Below are 21,533 nucleotides of genomic sequence, written 5' to 3'. Positions count from 1 at the left end.
TGTACAGCACACGAGAAACAATGCTTTTCACTGCATGTTAATACATGTGACAATAATAAATCGGAGTTGAGGAGGAACTTCTTCACTCAAAGGGTGGTGAATCTCTGGAATTCTCTGCCCGTTGAAGTGGTGGAGGCTGCCTCGCTAAATATTTTTAAGACGCGGGTTGATGGGTTTTTGATAAGAGAGGGGATTAAGGGTTATGGGGAGAGGGCGGGAAAGTGGAACTGAGCCACGACAGATCAGCCATGATCTTATTGAATGGCGGGGCAGGCTCGAAGGGCCAGATGGCCTACTCCTGCTCCTATTTCTTATGTTCTTATGTTAAATCAAATCAATCCAAAGATATGTGGGTTAGGTAAATTGGCCATGCTAAATTGCCCCAAATGTGCCATGATAAATGATAAATGTGTGGGGTTAGTTACAGGGATAGGGTATATGGGAGGACCTGGGTAAGATACTCTTTTGAAGAGTCAGAGCAGACAGGAGTCACTACATGCAGCGATTCTACAGTTCTGTGAACACCAAATAATAGCAGACTCACATTGGATGTGAAAGAGGGAGATTCTTACCAAAGTATAAAACATCCTCAGCTTTATTAATACAGACAGAGGTTAGCAGTTCATCTGCATCTGAAATTCTCTTTCTAACTGGTAGCTTTATGAAATTGCCGATCCTTTTTGACTGGCTGAAATTTCAGAGTGGTTTTCAGAGACGACCGTGTACGTGATTGGGAAGGAAATCAAAATTTACGCTGGGACTTCATCGCCCCTGGCCTGCGGGTGCTGCAAACTTGCCTGTGCCAGCCCAGTGCTTTGTCGGCGAACTCCAGAGCAGAGCCACACTCTCAGTCCCACCGCACCAGAGCTGTTTCAATCAATAAAAACAATGCAATTTTCTGCCTCATGAAAACTCAATCCCAGCGGCAAACTGACAGCCCATGACAAAGAGAGAGGCGGGGGGGGGAAAAAAAAACAATCTCACGTTCGGATCACGCTTCAGAACAGCCCAAAGCGTCTCCCAGCCGCCGGAGTAATAATGAGGGGGAGCAGCAAGCCATTTGTGCACAGCAAGATCCAAAAGGTCAACTAACCCAGGTAGCTTGTTCCGACAGAGGGGGCGAATGCAGGCTTGGCTACCTGAGGGACGCCTGCGGGCGATGGGTGTGCGAGGGAGGCTCGGAGAGTTACAGAAGCGTGACACTTACTGCTAGGTTAGCTTCACAAAACCCAGGAATGGGCAGCTGGGTCCTTTCCCCCCCACATCTGCTTCAGAAATCGGCCAGTGGATCCGTCCCACATCTGGAACCGTTCCAGACTGTTGCCTTCTGAAGCTGTTCCTTCGCGTGCTGTTGGGGTGACTATGTCACACCGGTGTGGATATCAGCTGTGGTTCAGTCAGTAGCACACTTGCCTCAGAGTCAGATGGTGTTGGAGGGGTTGGGAGGCTCCAGAGACTCGAGCACCTAATCTAAGTTGGCACCTCAATGCTTTGCTGAGGGATTGCCACTGGCAACACCGTGGCACACTGTTTAGCACTGCTGCCTCACAGCGTCAGGGACCCGGGTTCGATTCCCGGCTTGAATCATAGAACCCTACAGCGCAGAAAGTCTGCACCGAACACAATCCCACCCAGGCCCTACCCCCATACCCAGACACGTTTACCCGCTAACCTACACATCCCAGGACACTAAGGGGCAACTTCTTAGCACGGCCGATCAACCTAACCCGCACATCTTTGGACTGTGGGAGGAAACCGGAGCACCCGGAGGAAACCCACGCAGACACGAGGAGAATGTGCAAACTCCACACAGACAGTGACCCGAGCCGGGAATCGAACCCAGGACCCTGGAGCTGTGAAGCTGCAGTGCTAACCACTGTGCTACCGCCCTAGGATTTGGGTCGCTGCCTGTGTGGAGTCTGCATGTGTGTCTGTGTGGGTTTCCCCCGGGTGCTCCAGTTTCCTCCCACAGTCTGAAGGACACGCTGGTTAGGGTGCATTGGCCGTGCTAAATTCTCCCTCAGTGTATCCAAACAGGTGCCAGAGTGTGGCGAGTGGGGGATTTTCACAGTAACTTCATTGCAGGGTTAATGTAAGCCTACTTGTGACAGTAATAAATAAACTTTAAACTGTTGGAGTTGTTGTTTCTCAGGGGAGATGATAGAGAGAGGTCCTCTCCCCTCACAGGGGAGATTCTCTGGTGCTATTTTGCAGGGCTGTGGCGGTGGGGAGGATTTTTCTTCCCTAGAATCCCTCCATCAACATCATTGAAACAGGTCACCTGGTCATGACCACGGCGCTGCCTGTGGGAGCTTGCTGTGCATAAAATGGCAGACGCAGTGCCCACATTGTAACAGTGAGCACAGTTCAAAAATACTTCACTGGTTTTGGGACATTCTGACTGATGGTGGCGTTTCTGATTTCTTATCATCCTTTTTATATTGGGGAATATTTCTACAGTCACCAAATCCATTTTGTACCATCGTGCGCACTCATGACAACCTCTCATTGTGTAGAGTGAGGCGGGCAACAAGCAGAGAGATGGCATACTCGGGGTGAACCTTGGAAAGTGGAGTCACGTGTGGACAGGGTGGTGAAGAAGGCATTAGACATGCTTGGTTTCATTATTGAGGAGTTATACAGGAGTTGGGATGTCTTGTTGAAGTTGTACAAGAAGTTAATAAGGCCACACTTGGAATGCTGTGTACAGTTCTGGTCACCCTATTATAGAAAAGACATTATTAAACTTGAAAGAGTGCAGAAAAGATTTACTAGGATGCTTCTGAGACTTGATGTTTTGAGTTATGAGAGTTGGGTAGACTGGGACTTCTTTCCCTGGAGGTAGGAGGCTTTAGGGGTGATCTTATAGAGACCGATAAAATAATGAAGGACATAGAATTGCTACAGTGCAGAATGAGGCCATTCAGCCCATCAGGCCTGCACCAACAATAACCCCACACAGGCCCTATCCCTCTAATCCCATATATTTATTCTACTAATCCCCTAACACTAACAGACAATTTACCATGGTCAATCAACCTAACTCGCACACCTTTGGACTGTGGGAGGAAACCAGAGCATCCAGAGGAAACCCATGCAGACACGGGGAGAATGTGCAAACTCCACACAGACAAAGACCCAAGCCGGGAACCGAACCGGGGTCCCTGGCGCTGTGAGGCAGCGGTGCTAATCACTGTGCCACTGTGCTGCCCACAGATAAAGTAGATAGTACACATCTTTTCCCAAAGGTAGGGGAGTCTAAAACTAAAGGACATAGGTTTAAGGTGAGAGGGCAGAGATAGAAAAGGGTCCAGAGGGGCAATTGTTTCACACAGAGTGTGTCTTGGAACGAGCTGCCAGAGGTAGTAGTAGAGGCTCCCTCTACAATTTTGTCTTTTAAAAAGCACTTAGACAGTTTAAATGGGTAAGATGGGTATAGAGGGGTGTGGGCCAAATGTGGGCAATTGGGAGTAGCTAAAAACTGGGCAGCATGGACAAGTTGGGCCGAAGGACCTGTTTCCATGCTGTAAATCTCTATGACTCTGTAACCTGGTTCACCATCTATATTGAGCAGCTTAGAGTTCCCCTCTCAAGCAAGCTACACTACAGCTGTCACCAAAGCTGGCTGCAAGCCAATGGTGTTTACACTGGCAAAGCCATGCCAGTGGGCTCTTTGGCAGTGCCTTCCGTTGCAACCTCACAGCTCACAGCTGACAAACCTGCTCCCACTGAAGGCAAACTGGCAGCTGACTGGCGTCAAGTTGTTCAAGGCATCCATTCTCAACACAATTGTTGTGAACTTGTTGTATCATCGGTGTGTTATTAACTCAATGAGGCACTGAATAAATTACAGTTTGCACCAGCAGTGTGTCATTAAAACGCCAAGATAGATGGCACCAAGTAACTTGTGGTTCAGCCTTGGTAGAAGTGACTGAATCTCCAGACTGTGGGCATGAGTTCCCACCTGGTGCTGCCAAACCCCAGGGTGCCAACAGCAGGTGAAGCTTTCCTTTGACCTTATCGCACTGGAACGTAACATTTTCAATGGGTGCTTTGGTCCTGATCTATCTGGATAATTCCACCCTCAACCCCAGAAGTAAGCAGTGGACTGAGTTGACTGCCAATAGGCAGGGTGATGAGGCAAAGGGGAAGCTCGCTCATTGGACGCAAGGTTCGAGATTAAGCCTTTTAGGCCAGACACCAGCCCCTGCCCCCAGCCCCATGGATCAGACAAATCCTGGCTGGAGTTGGGGGGGTGGTGGGGGGCAGTGGGGGTCGGGTCGTGCCTCGTTTTCTCTAATGAGGGTCTGCGGAACGTAACTTCTCCTCCTGGCCCCCGTCCCCAAGACAATGGAAAATAATGGTAATTAAGTTGATTCTTAGTTAAATTTGGTTAAAATTGAGGGTGAACAGATCTCTTGAAGGAGCAATTGTGCTTCCAATATCACCCAGCAAGTTTAACCAGACTATTTCACGGCACCACGGTGGTTAGCACTGCTTCTTCACAGCTCCAGGGTCCTGGGTTCGATTCCCGGCTCGGGTCACTGTGTGTGTGGAGTTTGCATATTCTCCTCGTGCCTGCGTGGGTTTCCTCCGGGTGCTCCGGTTTCCTCCCAAAGATGTGCGGGTTAGGTTGATTGACCTGGCTAAGAAATTGCCCCTTAGTGTCCAGGGATGTGTAGGTTAGAGGGATTAGTGGGTATAATATGTAGGGATATGGAGGTAGGGCCTGGGTGGGATTGTGTTCGGTGCAGACTCGATGGGCCGAAGGGTCTCTTTCTGCACTGTAGGGTTCTATGATTTCTTTTCTGTCCCTTTATTCATTCATAGAACATGGACATCACCGGCAGTGCTGCCCATCCTTAATTGCCCTTGAAATGAACCGAGTGGTTTGCTTGGCCATTTCAGAGGGTGGTTACACGTGGGCCAGAGCAGGTAAGGATGGCAAATTTCCTTCTCTAAAGGACACGAGTCAACCAGATGAGCTTTTACAGCCATCGATGATAATTGTCACAATTGGATTTATAGTCCAGATTTAAATTCCACCAGTTGCCGCAGTGGGATTTGAACCCACGGACCCAGAGCATTAGCCTGGGTCTGTAGATCGCTAGCCCTGTGGCATTATGGCTCCGCACCCTCCAAGCCACTCACAATCCTGATTTAGAAATATATTGGCCGTTCCTTCGCAGGCGCTGGGTCAAAATCCTGGGATTCCCTCCCTGACGGCACTGTGTGGGTCAACCCACGGACTGCAGTGATCCAAGAAGGTAGCTCACCATCACCTTCTCAAGGAGCAACTAGGGACGGGCAATAAATGCTGGCCCATCCAGTGATACCCGTGTCTGATGAATGAATAAAACAAAACCCGTCTCGCCCCGAATAACTTTGTGAAATTGCAGAGCACCAGCTCCCTCAACAGGGCTCCTTTGATGAAGACACACACAACAAAGCCCCAGGCGAGTTGACAAGACCATCCCAGTTAATAAGGCAAGCAGCCTTGGCTCGGCCCCAACGCTCTTCCCATATCAGAAGGATTGTGTTCAGCTTTGTTACGCGGGCACAGGAGGGTTTAAATCGGTTCGAGCTGCCGACTGAACAACTGCTATTAAACCAGATCAAAGCTGAGCTAAATCTCAGCCAAGTAATTAGTTGCCAGCCCGTATCATTTTAGCGTGGCTGTACCCCCCCCGAGAGATAATGCAATGGGATTAGCCACTAGGCTGCTAATTACACAATGCTACGCAAAAAAATGGAAGCCTTGCCTTTTAATCACACCTTTTAAAATCCCAAGACATCCAAATAAGCCTTTTGAAGAGCAGTCATTGTTGTACCATGCTGTGGGCATGTTGGCACGGTGGTTAGCACTGCCACTTCACAGTGCCAGGGGCCCAGGTTCAATGCCCACCTTGGGTTATCTTCATTCATTCATGGGACACGGGTGTCGCCGGCTGGGCCACCATTTATTACCCATTCCTATTTGCCCTTGAACTGAGTTCTCGCCAGGCCATTTCAGAGGGCGGTTGAGAGTCAGCCACATTGCCGTGGCTCTGGGGTCACACGCAGGCCAGACCAAGTAACGACAGCAGAGGGGTGGCACGGTGACACAGTGGTTGGCACCACTGCACCAGGGAACCAGCTTCGATTCCCGGTTTTGGGTCACTGTCAGTGTGCACATTCTCCCCGTGTCTGCATGGGCTTCCTCCGGGTGCTCCGGTTTCCTCCCACAGTCCAAAAGACGTGCTGGATAGGTACATTGGCCATGTTAAATTCTCTCTCAGTGTACCCAAACAGGCACCAGAGTGTAGCAACCAGAGGATTTTCACAATAACTTAAGTGTTAATGTAAGCCTACTTGTAAGAACATAAGAAATAGGAGCAGGGGAAGGCCATCTAGCCCTTCGAGCCTGCCCCGCCATTCAATAAGATCATGGCTGATCTGAAGTGGATCAGTTCCACTTTCCCACTTTCTCCCCATAACCCTTAATTCCCTTGTCCCTTGTGACACTAATGAAATAAACTTTAAAATTTCCTTCCCTAAAGGGCATTAGCGAACCAGATGGGTTTTCCGACAATGGTTCCATGGTCATCAGTAGATTCTTAATTCCAGGTATTTTTTATTGAGTTCAAATTTCACCGTCTGCCATGGTGGGATTCGAACCCGGGTCCCCAGGACATTAACTGAGTTTCTGCATTAGTAGCCTAGTGATAGCACCACTAGGCCATTGCCTCACCCAGCTGCCTGTGTGGAATTTGCACATTCTCCCCGTGTCTGTGTGGGCTTCCTCTGGGTGCTTCAGTTTTCTCCCACACTCCAAGTTGGGTGGCTCGGCCGTGACAAATCCAGGGATTACATGGATGGGACGGAGGGGAGAGCCTGGGAAAAATATTCTTTCGGAGAGTCAGCGCAGACTCTTGTGCAGCAACACAAGTTACACAAGCCAAGTTACACACAGCAAGTTCCCACAAGTAATAATGTGATAATAACTGGCAGGTTTTGAGACTGATGTCATAGAATCATAAACAGTGCAGAAGGAGGATATTTGGCCCATCGAGTCTGTACCAACCACAACCCCACCCAGGCCCTATTCCTGTAAGCCCACACCTTTACCCTACTAATCCCCTGACACTAGGGTCAACCTAGCATGGCCAATTAACCTAACCGCGCATCTTTGAAGTGTGGGATGAAACTGGAGCACCCGGAGGAAACCCATACAGAGAGGGGGATAACGTGCTGATTCCATACAGACAGTGACCCGAACTGGGAATCGAACCGGGGTCCCTGGCGCTGTGGGGCAGCGGTGCTAACCACTGTGCCACCGATGACTATTGGCCAGGGGAGCGGTCTCCTGCTGTTCGAAGAGAGAACAAACCGGAGTGAGGTCTGACATCTCATTTCAAAGGCGGTACCTCTGACAGTCCGGCACTCCCTCAGCGCTGCACTGTGAGTGTCAGTGTGGGGTGCCGTGGGAATCCACGACTGTCTGCCTGGAGTTGGGCTGAACGAGTTTGTCACTTCCTGAGCTGATGGCGTCCTGGCTGGAATTCTCCGGTCCCGCGTATCCGCTGGCAGAGAGAGCCCCCCCACCCCGCCCTTCGTCCCAGAGCGCCCTGATGTCCACACCCCACTACCCCACCCCACTGAACCCCCTCCCCTTTCCCCAGGGTCAGATCCCCTCCCCCCTCCCTCAGCAGACAATCCCCCCACCCCGCCCCGATCGCTGCCCTCCCTCCATCCCAGATCGGTCCCCTCTGCAGAGTGGCAGCGGGATCCCCCACCACCACCGATCACCCCTAGGCCCCACGCCCTTGGCACCGCCCGATGTCCGACGGGCAGTGCCGGGGCGCCCCCTGGGTACGGCGCTCAGCCAAATCTTCGTACAGGGCAGCGGGACCACACACATCCCAGCGAGGTCGGAGAATCCCAACCCACCAAATCCTTGCCTTCCCTGAAAGCTCGCCTACTCAACATTGACAACACCGGCCTCTTTACTGGTTACTTATTCCATCATTCAGTCACCCTGTTTGTAATAGATTCACCTGAACCCCTGCCCTCGCTCGCTGCCTCATTTTGAAGTGTTGTATTTTGGACCCAGCGTCGGAATAAACAACCTCGCTGTGCGGTCAACCCCGGGCCAACTGGGAGTCAACTCAGGGCCAAGTGTTCGCTCACGCGAAGCACTTTGCAAAATGCCTTCAGCAGTTTGCTTCTGCCTGTCTGTCAGCACTGAAGCTGCCGACCCCCCCACCGCAGCTGCTCCCAATCTGCGCTGCGCCACTTTAAAATGATAGAAATGCCCGAACGGACGGGGTGACTGGCGCAGGCCGACCGGCGGAATTCTCCGGACCCCTTGGCGGGCCACCCGCGGGTGAGCTGGCAAACAACGCGCCACCTCCTGGGGTCACGGGAATAGGGCCTGGGTGGGGCTGTGGTCGGTACAGTCTCGATGGGCCAAATGGCCTCCTTCTGCACTGTTTATGATCCTATGACATCAGTCTCATAAACTCCCAGTTATTATCAGTAAGACCTTACCTGGTGTGGCCTACACGTGACTCCAGACCCACAACTGAATGGCTGACCCTGCAATGGTCTAGCAAGCCACTCAGTCCAATGGGCAACAGCGGTGGTTCAAGAAGTGATTAGACACAGCACTTGGGCAAAGGGGGTCAAAAGATATGGGAGGAAGGCGGGGAAAGGCTAGTGAGTTAGATAATCAGCCAAGACCATAATGAGTGCTGCTGTTTCCATGCTGTAAACTCTATATGACTCTACTCTGTATGGTGTGCTAGCCTTCATTAATCGAGGGATTGAGCTTAGGAGTCGGGAGGTAATGTTGCAACTTTATAAGACCCTTGTCAGACCCCAATTGGAGTCCCCGGCTCGGGTCACTGTCTGTGTGGAGTTTGCACATTCTCCCCGTGTCTGCGTGAGTTTCCTCCGGGTGCTCCGGTTTCCCCCCACAGTCCAAAGATGTGCGGGTTAGGTTGATTGGCCGTGCTAAGAAATTGCCCCTTAGTGTCCAGGGATGTGTAGGTTAGAGGGATTAGTAGGGATATGGGGGTAGGGCCTGGATGGGATTGTGTTCGGTGCAGACTCGATGGGCCGAAGGGCCTCGTTCTGCACTGTAGGGTTCTATGATTCTAATACTGTGCGCAGTTCTGGTCGCCTCACTACAGGAAGGATGTGGAAGCTATTGAGAGGGTGCAGAGGAGATTTACAAGGATGTTGCCTGGATTGGGAGGCATGCCTTATGAAGATAGGTTGAGGGAGCTCGGTCTCTTCTCCCTGGAGAGACGAAGGTTGAGAGGTGACCTGACAGAGGTTTATAAAATGTTGAGGGGTATAGATAGGGTGGATTCTCGGAGGCTATTTCCCAGGGCTGAAATGGTCGCTACGAGAGGACACAGGTTTAAGGTGCTGGGGAGCAAGTACAGAGGAGATGTCAGGGGTAAGTTTTTCACTCAGAGGGTGGTGAGTGAGTGGAATCGGCTGCCGTCGGTGGTGGTAGAGGCGAACTCGCTGGGGTCTTTTAAGAGACTTCTGGATGAATACATGGGATTGAGGATGATAGATAGGCCTAGTAGGTAGGGCTATGATCAGCGCAACTTGTGGGCTGAAGGGCCTGTTTGTGCTGTAGTGTTCTATGTAAATGGCAGTGCAGGCTCAAAGGGCCAAATTCTCCCCTCCTGCTTTTATTTTCTCTGTTCTAGCAATGCCCACATCGCATTAAAACACTACTCTGATAAAATGGAGCTCAGCCAAACAGTGGTTTCCACCTCTGAGGAAGAATTTTTCACCCATTGGGACATTCTGTTTCCCTTTCGTAGTTACAAAGCAGGAATAAATGTTTTAAGCTTTGCCTCAACGCTTCCCCTGGCCAATTGAGGCTGAGGCAAAGACATTTATTTTTAATTTACCAACTGGCACTTGACACTTTGACCCAGAAACAGGAGCCATTGTGAAGGCTGGTGTGCCTGAAGTGGTCATGATGTGGGTATGTTGGCGTTGGACTGGCGTAAACACAGTAAAAAGTCTGACAACACCAGGTTTTAGTCCAACCGATTTATTTGATAATAGACTCACAAGCTTTCGAGGTTTCCCTCTTCATCAGGTGAATGGAGAGTTCTGGCCTCAGACAGAGCATATAAAGCACAGACAGTTTAGAGATTACTGATTAGAATGCGAATCCTTACACCTAACCTGCTGTTCAAGACCTGAAGTGGCCGACAATGTGAGTGGAAGGAGCACTGATCACAGGTTAAAGAGATGTGTATTGTCTCCAGACAGTACAGTAAGTGAGGTTTTGCAAACCCAGGCAAGTCACGGGGGTTACAGATAGTGCGACATGAACCCAAGATCCCTGTTGAGACCGTCCTCATGTGTGCGGAACTTGGCTATCAGTCTCTGTTCAGCGACTCTGCGCTGTCGTGTGTCGTGAAGGCCGCCTTGGAGAATGCTTACCCGAAGGTCAGAGGCTGAATGCCCGTGAACAGCAGGTTAGGTGTAAGGATTCGCATTCTAATCAGTAATCTCTAAACTGTCTGTGCTTTATATGCTCTGTCTGAGGCCAGAACTCTCCATTCATCTGACGAAGAGGGAAACCTTGAAAGCTTGTGAGTCTATTATCAAATAAATCGGTTGGACTAAAACCTGGTGTTGTCAGACTTTTTACTGTGCCTGAAGTGAGCAGGCACGACAAGGCACTGCTATTTATGTACGTCTCATGGAATGAAAGGACTTTGCCTGGTAGGTCAAGGAACATCGGGACAGGTTCAGGAGAGGTTAGCAGCAGCCTTGACAGTCTGACAGTGGGACATACAGGTGACCCTGGCAAGCAATGGTCTGTCTCCAGGAAGGCAAGGGACAAAATGCCCCCGGGAGCAATGCCTGCGGACGGGACAGCAAATATAGGGCTATATTATTTCCATGGCTGTCGCTCCTCTGAATCCAGGCAGGAGTGTTCAAGGAAAACATTAAGCATTAAAGTGAAAACTCTTGTGATGAAAGACTAATTATGCAGAAAGAGCTGGAATATGCAACCCAACCAAATATTATAGTTGGAGTTTTCCAACCGCGTTTGCCCCGAAACTGGAAAATCCATCCCCGGGTCAATGGACCTTTCCATGGTCCATCCGTCACCCGCTACAGATCGCCTGGTGGGCACAATGGGAAAATTCTATAAAGGAAAAAGTAAACCCATGCATACAGGCCTCTGTCCTTTACAGGCACCAAGGGCCTGCCTACCATTTGCATACTTTGAAACTAAGCAAGAGCTTGTGGGAGCAGCCTTTCCCTAGTTCATTCCCCATGGCAATGTCTTGACCAATCAGCGTCGACCTGCATGGTTTGCAATTGATCAGAAACTTGGCAGTTAACTAACAATTCACAAATGCACTTTCATTGACGACGCCTCCACTAATCAGAGTCCTCTTGCCAAACCATCAGCACTCTCCTCTCAGGCAGTATAATTTGATTTTACCTTTACAATTGATATTCTTGTGAACTGACCTGATGAGTGCAAGACAAAAAATTTTGACAGCCTGTCTCTTTATTCAGTAGTGCTCAAAAGTAAACCCATGTGGATGAATAATACCAGACATTGGTGGACAAGTTTGAAAGGGGTTAGGTTAAATGATTCCCTCCCCGTGTCTGGCTCACAAAACTTGATTAAAGTTTACTTATTAGTGTCACAAGTAGGCTTACATTAACACTGCAATGAAGTTACTGTGAAAATCCCCTACTCGCCACACTCTGGCGCCTGTTCGGGTACACTGAGGGAAAACTTCGCATGGCCAATGCACCTAACCAGCACGTCTTTCAGACTGTGGAGGAAACCAGAGCACCCGGAGGAAACCCACGCAGACACAGGGAGAATGTGCAAACTCTGCACAGACAGTGACCCAAGCCAGGAATCGAACCCAGGTCCCTGGCGCTGTGAGACAGCAGTGCTAACCACTGTGCCACCCACGCCACAATACATGCAGGAAGTTGAGGTGGCAGTTGTGTTCAGTGGAGTGAGTTTGCTGCTCTCTGTTTAACAGCTCGATTTCTCATTCTTTAACCCCCGACTGGGGCCACTGGGGTTGCGCTAGAGCTTGCTGCCAAATTGGAGTTACAGGAAGGCCCTCTGCTCTCGACTGCTGAGCTGCTGAATATCCCCAGCATTCTATCCTTCTAATCTGCATTGCTGGCAGTCACCCCATTTGGGGATTTGTTGTACTGTGGATTAGCCGCATTTCCTTGGCTAATCCGCAATAAACCAAATCACAAAATGGGATGACTGTCAGAATTCTGAATCAAAAGCTGGGATACGGTGTCACAGTGGTTAGCATTGCTGCCTCACAGCGCCAGGGACCTGGGTTCGAATCCCAGCTTGGCTCACTATCTGTGTGGAGTTTGCACATCCTTCCCGTGTCTGCATGGGTTTCCTCCGGGTTCTCCCCACAGTCCAAAGATGGGCAGATTAGGTGGGTTGGCCGTGCTAAATTCCCCCTTAGTCTCAAGGGGACCAGTAGGGTAAATGCGTGGGGCAATGGGGGTAGGGCCTGGATGGAATTGTGGTCGGTGCAGACTTGATGGGCTGAATGGCCTCCTTCTACACTGTAGGATTCTACGAACCTCTGATACTGCAGATATTCAAGCGCTTTTCCATTTACATCAATGCCTCTGCTCAATCTCTGGGTGCAGGTAGCCCTCCGCACCCAGGTCTCTGCGTCTTCGGGGAATCAAGAGCACAGCTGCCTCACAGTGCCAGGGACCTGAGTTCAATTCCCGGCTCGGGTCACTGTCTGTGTGGAGTTTGCACATTCTCCCCGTGTCTGCGTGGGCTTCCTCCGGGTGCTCCAGTTTCCTCCCACAATCCAAAGATGTGCGGTTTAGGTTGATTGGCCATGTTTAATTGACCCTTAGTGTCAGGGGGATTCTCAGGGTAAATATGTGGGGTTACACTGATAGGGCCTGGGTGGGATTGTTGTCGGTGCAGACTCGATGGGCCAAATGGCCTTCTTCAGCACTGTTGGGATTCTATGTTTCTATGACTTTGGCATCTCTTTTATCTCTGGAATTCTCTGCCCGTTGAAGTGGTGGAGGCTACCTCGTTGAATATATTTAAGTCACGGGTAGATAGGTTTCTGATAGACAGGGGAATTAAGGGTTATGGGGAGGAGGCAGATAAGTGGAACTGATCCACTTCAGATCAGCCATGATCTTATTGAATGGCGGGGCAGGCTCGAAGGGCTAGATGGCCTACTCCTGCTCCTATTTCTTATGTTCTTTCAGAAGAGACACTGACCAAAAGTACAGCGGCATCCCCAGTGTGGACACAGATCGGGCACAGGACATCATGCAAACAAAACTGCCCCTTCTTGCCCTGTGAGGTTCGCTGTTGTCTGGAATACAGGGACAACAACAGTCAGTTTCTCTCCCAGCCCCAGTCACAAGACTAACTTTGACCAAGCTGCAGTCTGCCATTGTGTAATGAGAGGCTAGGCTCACTGAGACAGAGGTGCCCATGAGGACAGTTACCGTAATGGCCAGTGTGACTGTACCCAACGGGAACCATGGGCACCACTAAAAGTGAGAGCAGTGGTTAAAAAGATCAATATTGGATCCTGATAGCTGAAGCAAGGAGAAGGCTCAATGCTTACAATTAACCTGATGACAAGATAGTCCAATTTAAATTTTTTAAGTCTTATTTATTACGGTCACAGGTAGGCTTACATTAACGCTGCAGTGAAGTTACTGTGAAAATCCCCTAGTCGCCACACTCTGGTACACTGAGGGAGAATTTGGCATGGCCAATGCACCTAACTAGCATGTCTTTTGGGCTGTGGGAGGAAACCGGAGCACCCGGAGGAAACCCACGCAGACACAGGGAGAACGTGCAAACTCCACACTGACAGTGACCCGAGCCGGGAATCGAACCCGGGTCCCTGGCGCCGTGAAGAAACAGCGCTAAGCACCGTGCCGCCCCCAATTGAAACTGAATCCCTTTTAGAGATCAGTCCTGCACTGTGGCTTCACGGTGAGACCCCAACAACTGAGATTTCTGTCTGCGCCAACACGCGGGCAGAAGGTCCCCTCCCATCTGCCTTTCCCTCGGTTGCCTCTGAACCTAACTCTCCGGAGGTGAAGGGTCAGATCTCCGAATACAATGAGCCATCTGCTGCTCAGTCACGCCTTTGCTTGCAGCCGACATTAGAATCACAATGCTTGTCAAGTTTGCTTCTGCTGTGAAGGGTATAGGCCCTTTGAGATGCTCACTGCGGAATAAACGCAAGGTTAACTTAACCTGACAATCGAACAGCTGAGCTGGCCCACAGGCTTTGTGAACACAACAGCACAGAGCTTCAAGCTTTCCTGGCTAGACAAATTCAAATTGTGAGGGGGTCCCAAGCGTTGAGACCTCCCCTTTTGAAAAAGCGCCCACAAAGGACTTGGGCTGTCCTTGGCGTTTGATTTATCTATAAGTAATTGACTCCCCCTGTACGGTCCTTTTACAACTGCGAGTGTTTGTAATGCTACGGAGATACAGACCTGAAAGGATTACTGAGACAAACAGACAGGGCAGTTAAATTAGCATGCAGAGCCTGGCTCCAATAATTCCACGCTCCATCATTGCGTCCCTAAGTCAGCTGCTTCACAGAAACCTTTGAGAAAGTGTTTCACTGCTTGAATCAACAGACTAGAAAGGACAGAGAGGGTGTTAATACCAACACATAAGAACATAAGAAATAGGAGCAGGAGTAGGCCATCTAGTCCCTCGAGTCCACCCCGCCATTCAATAAGATCATGGCTGATCTGATAGTGGATCAGTTCCACTTTCCCGCTTTCTCCCCATAACCCTTAATTCCCTTGTCGATCAGAAATCTGCTCTTAACTTCCTGACTCCTCTTTGAAAGGTGTAAAGCGAAAAGACTCAATTATGTGTACGGTTCTTGAAACTCCCAAAATTGAACACGATGGACAATTCATAGGGCGGCACGGTAGCACACTGGTTAGCACTGCCGCCTCACAGCGCTGGGAACCGGGTTCGATTCCCGGTTTGGGTCACCGTTTGAGTGGAGTGTGCACATTCTCCCCACGTCTGCGTGGGTTTTCCCTGGGTGCCCCAGTTTCCTCCCACAGTCCAAAGATGTGTAGATTAGTGGACTGGCCATGGCAAATGCGTGGGATTACGGATGTTTGGGCAGGGGGAGGGCCTGGTGGGATGCTTGGTGCAGACTCGATGGGCCGAATGGCCTCCTTCTGTGCTGTTAGGATTCTATGGTTCAAATTGCCCCTTAGTGTCCCAAGATGTGCAGGTGAAGGGCGAATGCGCAGGGTTAAGGGGATAGGGCCTCGGTAAGGTGCCCTTCAGACAATTGGTACAGACATGATGGACCATCTGCACTGTAGGGATTCTATGATCCAACCTCCTTGTAGGATAAATCATTCTCCGTTTACACTGGCGAGTAACAGACCTTAATTTAGGCTCTGAATCATGGTGTGTCCTGTCTGCCTTCAAAAAGTTAATCTAACATAAGACAAAATGGCAGCGCGCAAACAAGCAGCAGCTCGAGATGACAGGGGCAATTAGGTGTCTCTCCGAGATATCCCCAGTGTAGCTATGGACAGGATAGGACACATTTAAAAGGCATCTTCATCAGACCAAGGTTAAAATCAGAGATACAAACTTCAATGCTGATGTTCAACTTGCAACCTAGTCCTACACTGATGTGTGATTCTTTTCAAATGTCTTCACTGTGAAGGATGAGGGGGGATCTTATAGAGACGTATAAGATAATGAAGGGGATGGATAGGGTAGAGGTAGAGAGATTCTTCCCGCTCAGAAAGGACAGCAGGACTAGAGGGCACAGCCTCAAGATAAAGGGGGGAGCAGTTTAGAACAGAGTTGAGGAGGAACTTCTTCACTCAAAGGGTGGTGAATTTCTGGAATTCTCTGCCCATTGAAGTGGTGGAGGCTGCCTCGCTGAATATGTTTAAGTCACAGGTTGATAGATTTCGATCGATAAGGGAATTAAGGGTTATGGGGAGCAGGCGGGTAAGTGGAACTGATCCACTTCAGATCAGCCATGATCTTATTGAATGGCGGGGCAGGCTCGAAGGGCTAGATGGCCTACTCCTGCTCCTATTTCTTATGTTCTTATGTTCTGTGCTACCATGATGCTGGAAGATTATATCAGTTTGAAGAGCTTGATGTATGAGGAGCTTTTGAGAACTCGGGGTCTGTACTCAATGGAGTTTAGAAGGATGAGGGCCGATCTCATTGAAACTTACAGAATACTGAAAGGTTTGGATAGAGCGATAGGAGAAGATGTTTCCATTAGTAGAAGAGACTGGGATATGAGGGCACAGCCTCAGAGTAAACCTTAGAACCAAGATGAGGAGGAATTTCTTCAGCCAGAGGGTGGTGAATCTATGGAGTCCATTGCTGCAGAAGGCTAGTGAAGCCAAGTCATTGAGTGTATTTAAGACAGAGATAGACAGGTTCTTGATTGGTAAGGGGATCAAAGCTTACGGGGAAAGAGCAGGAGATTGGGGTTAAGAAACTTATCAACCACAATTGATTGGTGGTGCAGACCTGATGGGCCAAATGGCCTAATTCTGCTCCTATATCTTATGATCAATCCCTGTGCCTGGATTTTAAGGAGAAGGTTAGGCACTGGATCTGTGTATTGAAGGAACACATCGCCCGGGATTCTCCGACCTCGCCCGCAGCTGGGATTCTCCAGTCCCGCTGCAGAGAACGGAGATTTGGCTGAGCACCAAATTCTCCGTTCTCGCTGGCGATCGGGATTGGAGAATCCGGGCCACGACGTTCCCTTCATTAGCTGCACCGTGCACCTCATGGAAAAGGGTGCTTGATTCAGCCAGGAAGGAAATAATCAGTGGACCGAATGTATTTACAGTGAACTTGTAAAAGAATTGGAAAGCAGAGAGGTTTGGACGCAGAATGGACTTTGCTCTCCTCAATTCACAACTCTGCGCCTGACGTGCGCAGTTCCTCAGGTTAATTACAGCTGGAACAGCCAATCCTCCACTTTAAAAGAACAACTTGGCGTATGCATGTAAATCAGATTCTATTCAGGAGCTAAGATTATTTTTGTCACAAAACGCACCATGTAACTTCAGAAACACAGGAGGCGCAATCCACAAAATAGATGTAACTTACAAAGTTTAAAAAATAATGAAATAAATGGGACTTATACATAGACCACCTTTTACAGAACTAAAGCTGAATTGAATACAGGACAAAGAATTGTACAGCACAGGCCCTTTGGTTCCAAGCCTGCGCTGATCATAAAGTCTTAACTAAACTTTAAATAAAAACCTTTTACCCTTACTCGGTCCACATTCCTCTATTCCCACTCTGTTCATGCACCCAACCAGATTCATAGAAGTCTACAGTGCAGAAAGAGACCCTTCAGCCCATCAAGTCTGCACCGAACACAATCCCACCCAGGCCCTACCCCCATGTCCCTCTAACCTGTGCATCCCTGGACACTAATATGCAACATTAGCACGGCCAATCAACCTAACCCACACATCTTTGGACTGTGGGAGGAAACCAGAGCACCCGGAGGAAACCCATGCAGACACGAGGAGAATGTGCAAACTCCACACAGTCAGTGACCCGAGCCGGGAATCGAACCCAGGGACCCTGGAGCTGTGAAGCAGCAGTGCTAACCACTGTGCTACTGTGCCGCTGTGCTAACCACTGTGCTAATATGCCTGTTAAATATTGCTAGTGTGCCTGCTTCCATCACCCCCCCTGTCATTCCAGGCACCCATCACTCTCTGCTTGAAAAACCTCCCTGGCACATTTCCCTTAAACCTTCCCCCTCTCACATTGAACCTCCTTTGTCATAAACATTTCCTGGGAAACAGCCTCTGACTATCCACCCTGTCTTTGCCTCGCATAATCTTGTCGCCTCTAGCAGGTCTCCCCTCCGTCTTTCCAATGAAAACAATCCTAGTTTATTCAACCTCTCCTCGTAGCCAACACCCTCGAGGCCAGGTGAACCTTGTTTGCACTCTCTCCCATCCTTCTGATAGTGCGGTGACCAGATCGGTACTCAGTACTCCCAATGTGGCCTAAGTAAGGATTTATACACTGCAACATGATTTCCCACTTTCAAGAGGGCCACAGTTTTGATAGGTTCCCTTCCTGCGAGAATTGAGAACATGATTTTTGGGATCCTGCTATTTTAAATCTTTTAATCTCCCATCTTCAGATCACCTGTTCAATGAAATATTTCTTTTTTTTCCTTTTTAGACCATGTCAATTGACAGGGAGCAGGGCTAGGAGAGAGGATCAGCCACCAGCAAATAGCTTGCGTCAACTTGGCATCAACTAATTGTGATGAATGAGCCTTTCTCCAAATTTAATAAAGTACATTAAACTCAGGATTTCCTCCTATCCAACTGGATGAGAGTATCCGTTTGGGCCGTGGGATCGTTAGTCCGGGAATATTAAAGCTACACCACTCTCCTCCTTTATTCCTGATCTCTCCATCGCTGCCTTCATCAATCCCCTGGTTGAAATCAGGATTCGAACATGGGACTTGCTCTGTCTCAGCGACCTACCTTACAACGCACTCTTTAGACTGTGGGAGGAAACCGGAGCACCCGGAGAAAACCCACGTAAACACGAGGGGGATTGAGGAGATTCCACACAGACAGTGACCCAAGTCGGGAATCGAACACGGGGTCCCTGGAGTTGTGAGGGAGCTAACAACTGTGCCACCCTCAAAGGGTTGAGTCCTTTTGCTGCTCGGGGAGCTGATATTGTTCACATTTTGCTGAGTTGAGTTAGTATCTAGGCTAAGGACATAGTGGGAAGCTGGCACCAAGATAACTGGCATTGACGTTGGCACCAGATGTCACCCAGATTCCCCTAATGAACCCTGGACGGGATTTTCTGGCCGCCCTCCCCCAAGACTGGAAGACGGGTAGAATCTTCCCCTCCCGCCTACCACAGGAGTCGTAGTCGGCAGGACACCAACGGTGCAAAGATCCACTGAACTCGTGTGGGATCTTCCAGTCTTGGGGGGAGGGCGATCAGAAAATACCACCCAGGGTTCATTAGGGAGAATCTGGGTGACATCTGGTGCCAACGTCAATGCCAGTTATCCTGGTGCCAGCTTCCCACTGTCTCCTTAGCCTAGATACTAACTCAACTCACCAATGTGTGAGCAATATCAGCTCCCAGAGTGGCAAAAGAACTCAACCTTTTGAGGGTGGCACAGTGGTTAGCACTTGCTGCCTCACAGTTCCAGGGACCCCGTGTTCGATTCCTGGCTTGGGTCAGTGTCTGTGTAGAATCTTCTCATTCCCCCCATTGTTTGCGTGGGTTTCCCCCGGGTGCTCCGGTTTCCTCCCACCGTTCAAAAGATGTGCAGGTTAGATGGATTGACCATGGTACGTGTGTGGGGTTGCAGTTACAAGGATGGGGGAGGGAGAGGGCCTGGGTAACGTACTCTGTCAGAGAGTCAGTGCAGACCCAACGGGCTGAACGGCCTCCTTCGGCACTGTAGGGATTCTACGGTTGGGACCTTCTGGCCGTGCTCTCCCCAAAACCGGAAAATCCCGCCCAAGGTCAACGTACATGGTCCGCCTCGTGCCCGCTCTGATTCCCGTGGCAAGCTGGGTGGTAAAATTTGTCCCTGTAAGTGGGATAGTGAGCGATCTCTTTGCTCTGGGGAAATACCAGGTGGAGGTGGCAAGCACGTTTGAGGGAGAATGTATTCCTTGAAGCTGGCACTGCCTGATGTTGGCGGAAGGGGGTGGGGGGTGGGTGGTAAGGGGGCAAGGAACAACAGGCGGTCTCAGAAGGAAAGGCTGGCAACAAAGAAAGTGTGAAGATGCTAACACTTAACGGGGAAATCTCCACATGGAGCAGAGCTGGGCTGGCACAGATTTAATTAAAAAGGAGGAACAAAGCTTACTTCTCTGGTCGTTAGATTGTAATCTTCCTGCGATACAAGCAGTGTGGGTCGCTGTCCCGCGCGTCGGCTGGTCTATAGTGGCAGACGTACAAGAAGGATAGCGATGTTCGGCCTGAAATCAGAACAGAATAGACCTCAGCTCATTGTTCACACAAACCCCGACAGTGCTGCCTGTGTGGAGTTTGCACATTCTCCCCGTGTCTGCGTGGGTTTCCTCCGGTTTCCCCCCACAGTCCAAAGATGTGTGGGTTAGGTTGATTGGCCATGCTAAGAAATTGCCCCTTAGTGTCCAGGGATGTGTAGGTTAGAGGGATTAGTGGGTATAATATGTAAGGATATTGGGGTAGGGCCTGGGTGGGATTGTGTTCAGCGCAGACTCTATGGGCCGAAGGGCCTCTTTCTGCACTGTAGGGTTCTATGTTCTAGTACAGAGAGAGACCATTCGGCCCATCGAGTCTGCACCAACCACAATCCCACCCAGGCCTTAGCCCCATATCCCTACATATTTTACCCATTAATCCCTCTAACCTACGCATCTCAGGACACTAAGGGGCAATTTAAGCATGGCCAACCCACATAACCCGCACATCTTTGGACTGTGGGACGAAACTGGAGGAAACCCACACAGACACGAGGAGAATGTGCAATCAGACAGTGACCCGAGCCGGGAATCGAACCCGGGTCCCTGGAGTTGTGAAGCAGCAGCACTAACCGCTGTGCCACTGTGCCACCCATTGTTGGCCTCGTGTTTCAGTTAAAAAGACCTTTCTGTCTCACTTTCTGCTAATTCCTTCTCATCAAAGAGCACAAAGAACTCCTATTGAAGAAGCAAATGATTTTCAAGAATGACCTGAAATGATTTTCTGCTTGGTGGATTTGGTTATTTTCAATTCAGAACTTCCTTTGTTGGTGGATGTTAACAAAGAGAGCTCCTGGCTGTAATGATACAGTCTGGGATGTATTGCCAAGGGTCTGTGGGCCAGTCGGGTTGGTCAGCAAGGTGCCTGGATAGGGGGTCAAAGAAAACACTGGAGAATGGACACAGTGGCGAAACAGTGGTTAGCACTGCTGCCTCACAGCGCCAGGGACCCGGGTTCGATTCCTGGCTTGGGCCACTGTCTGTGCAGCGTCTGCATGTTCTCCCCATGTCTGCGTGGGTTTCCTTTGGGTGCTCCAGTTTCCTCCCACAGTCCAAAAGACATGTGGATTAGGGGCATTGGCCAGGCTAAATTCTCCCTCAGTGTACCCAAACGGGCACTGGGGTGTGGCGACTAGGGGATTTTCACAGTAAGTTCATTGCAGTGTTAATGTAAGCCCACACTAATAAATCAACTTTAAAAAACTTTACGAAAGAGAGCAGGAAAGTCTCACAAAACAGACACCAGTTCCTGAGATGACATAGACCTGTGGTTTCAAAAATCCTCAGCCGAACAGCCCTGCACCGCAATATAAACCTCAAGTGGTCAATCTTTTGCACTTCAAAAGCCAGGAAGAAACATAGCACATTGACAAAGAGCCACAGCTGTGAACAGGCACACCCTGCAAAATATCTAACTTAGCACGACAGCTCATACATTCTGTTTCACC

General features: G+C 49.8%; 1 protein-coding gene across 1 annotated transcript in view; it reads right to left on the bottom strand.

The window, feature by feature from the left end:
* Positions 1–21,533, bottom strand: part of alpl (alkaline phosphatase, biomineralization associated) — a 99,862-nt gene that overhangs the window by 67,025 nt on the left and 11,304 nt on the right. The window contains exon 2 of the mRNA XM_080215506.1: positions 19,947–20,058. The gene's annotated coding sequence lies outside the window, so the exon portion shown is untranslated. The remainder of the gene's footprint in view (positions 1–19,946; positions 20,059–21,533) is intronic.

Source organism: Carcharhinus amblyrhynchos, chromosome 30 (assembly GCF_965287045.1).
Source record: "Carcharhinus amblyrhynchos chromosome 30, sCarAmb.v2.hapA, whole genome shotgun sequence".
Taxonomy (NCBI): domain Eukaryota; kingdom Metazoa; phylum Chordata; class Chondrichthyes; order Carcharhiniformes; family Carcharhinidae; genus Carcharhinus; species Carcharhinus amblyrhynchos.
Note: the sequence above shows the minus strand (reverse complement) of the source record. Positions and strands in the feature narration are given on the sequence as shown.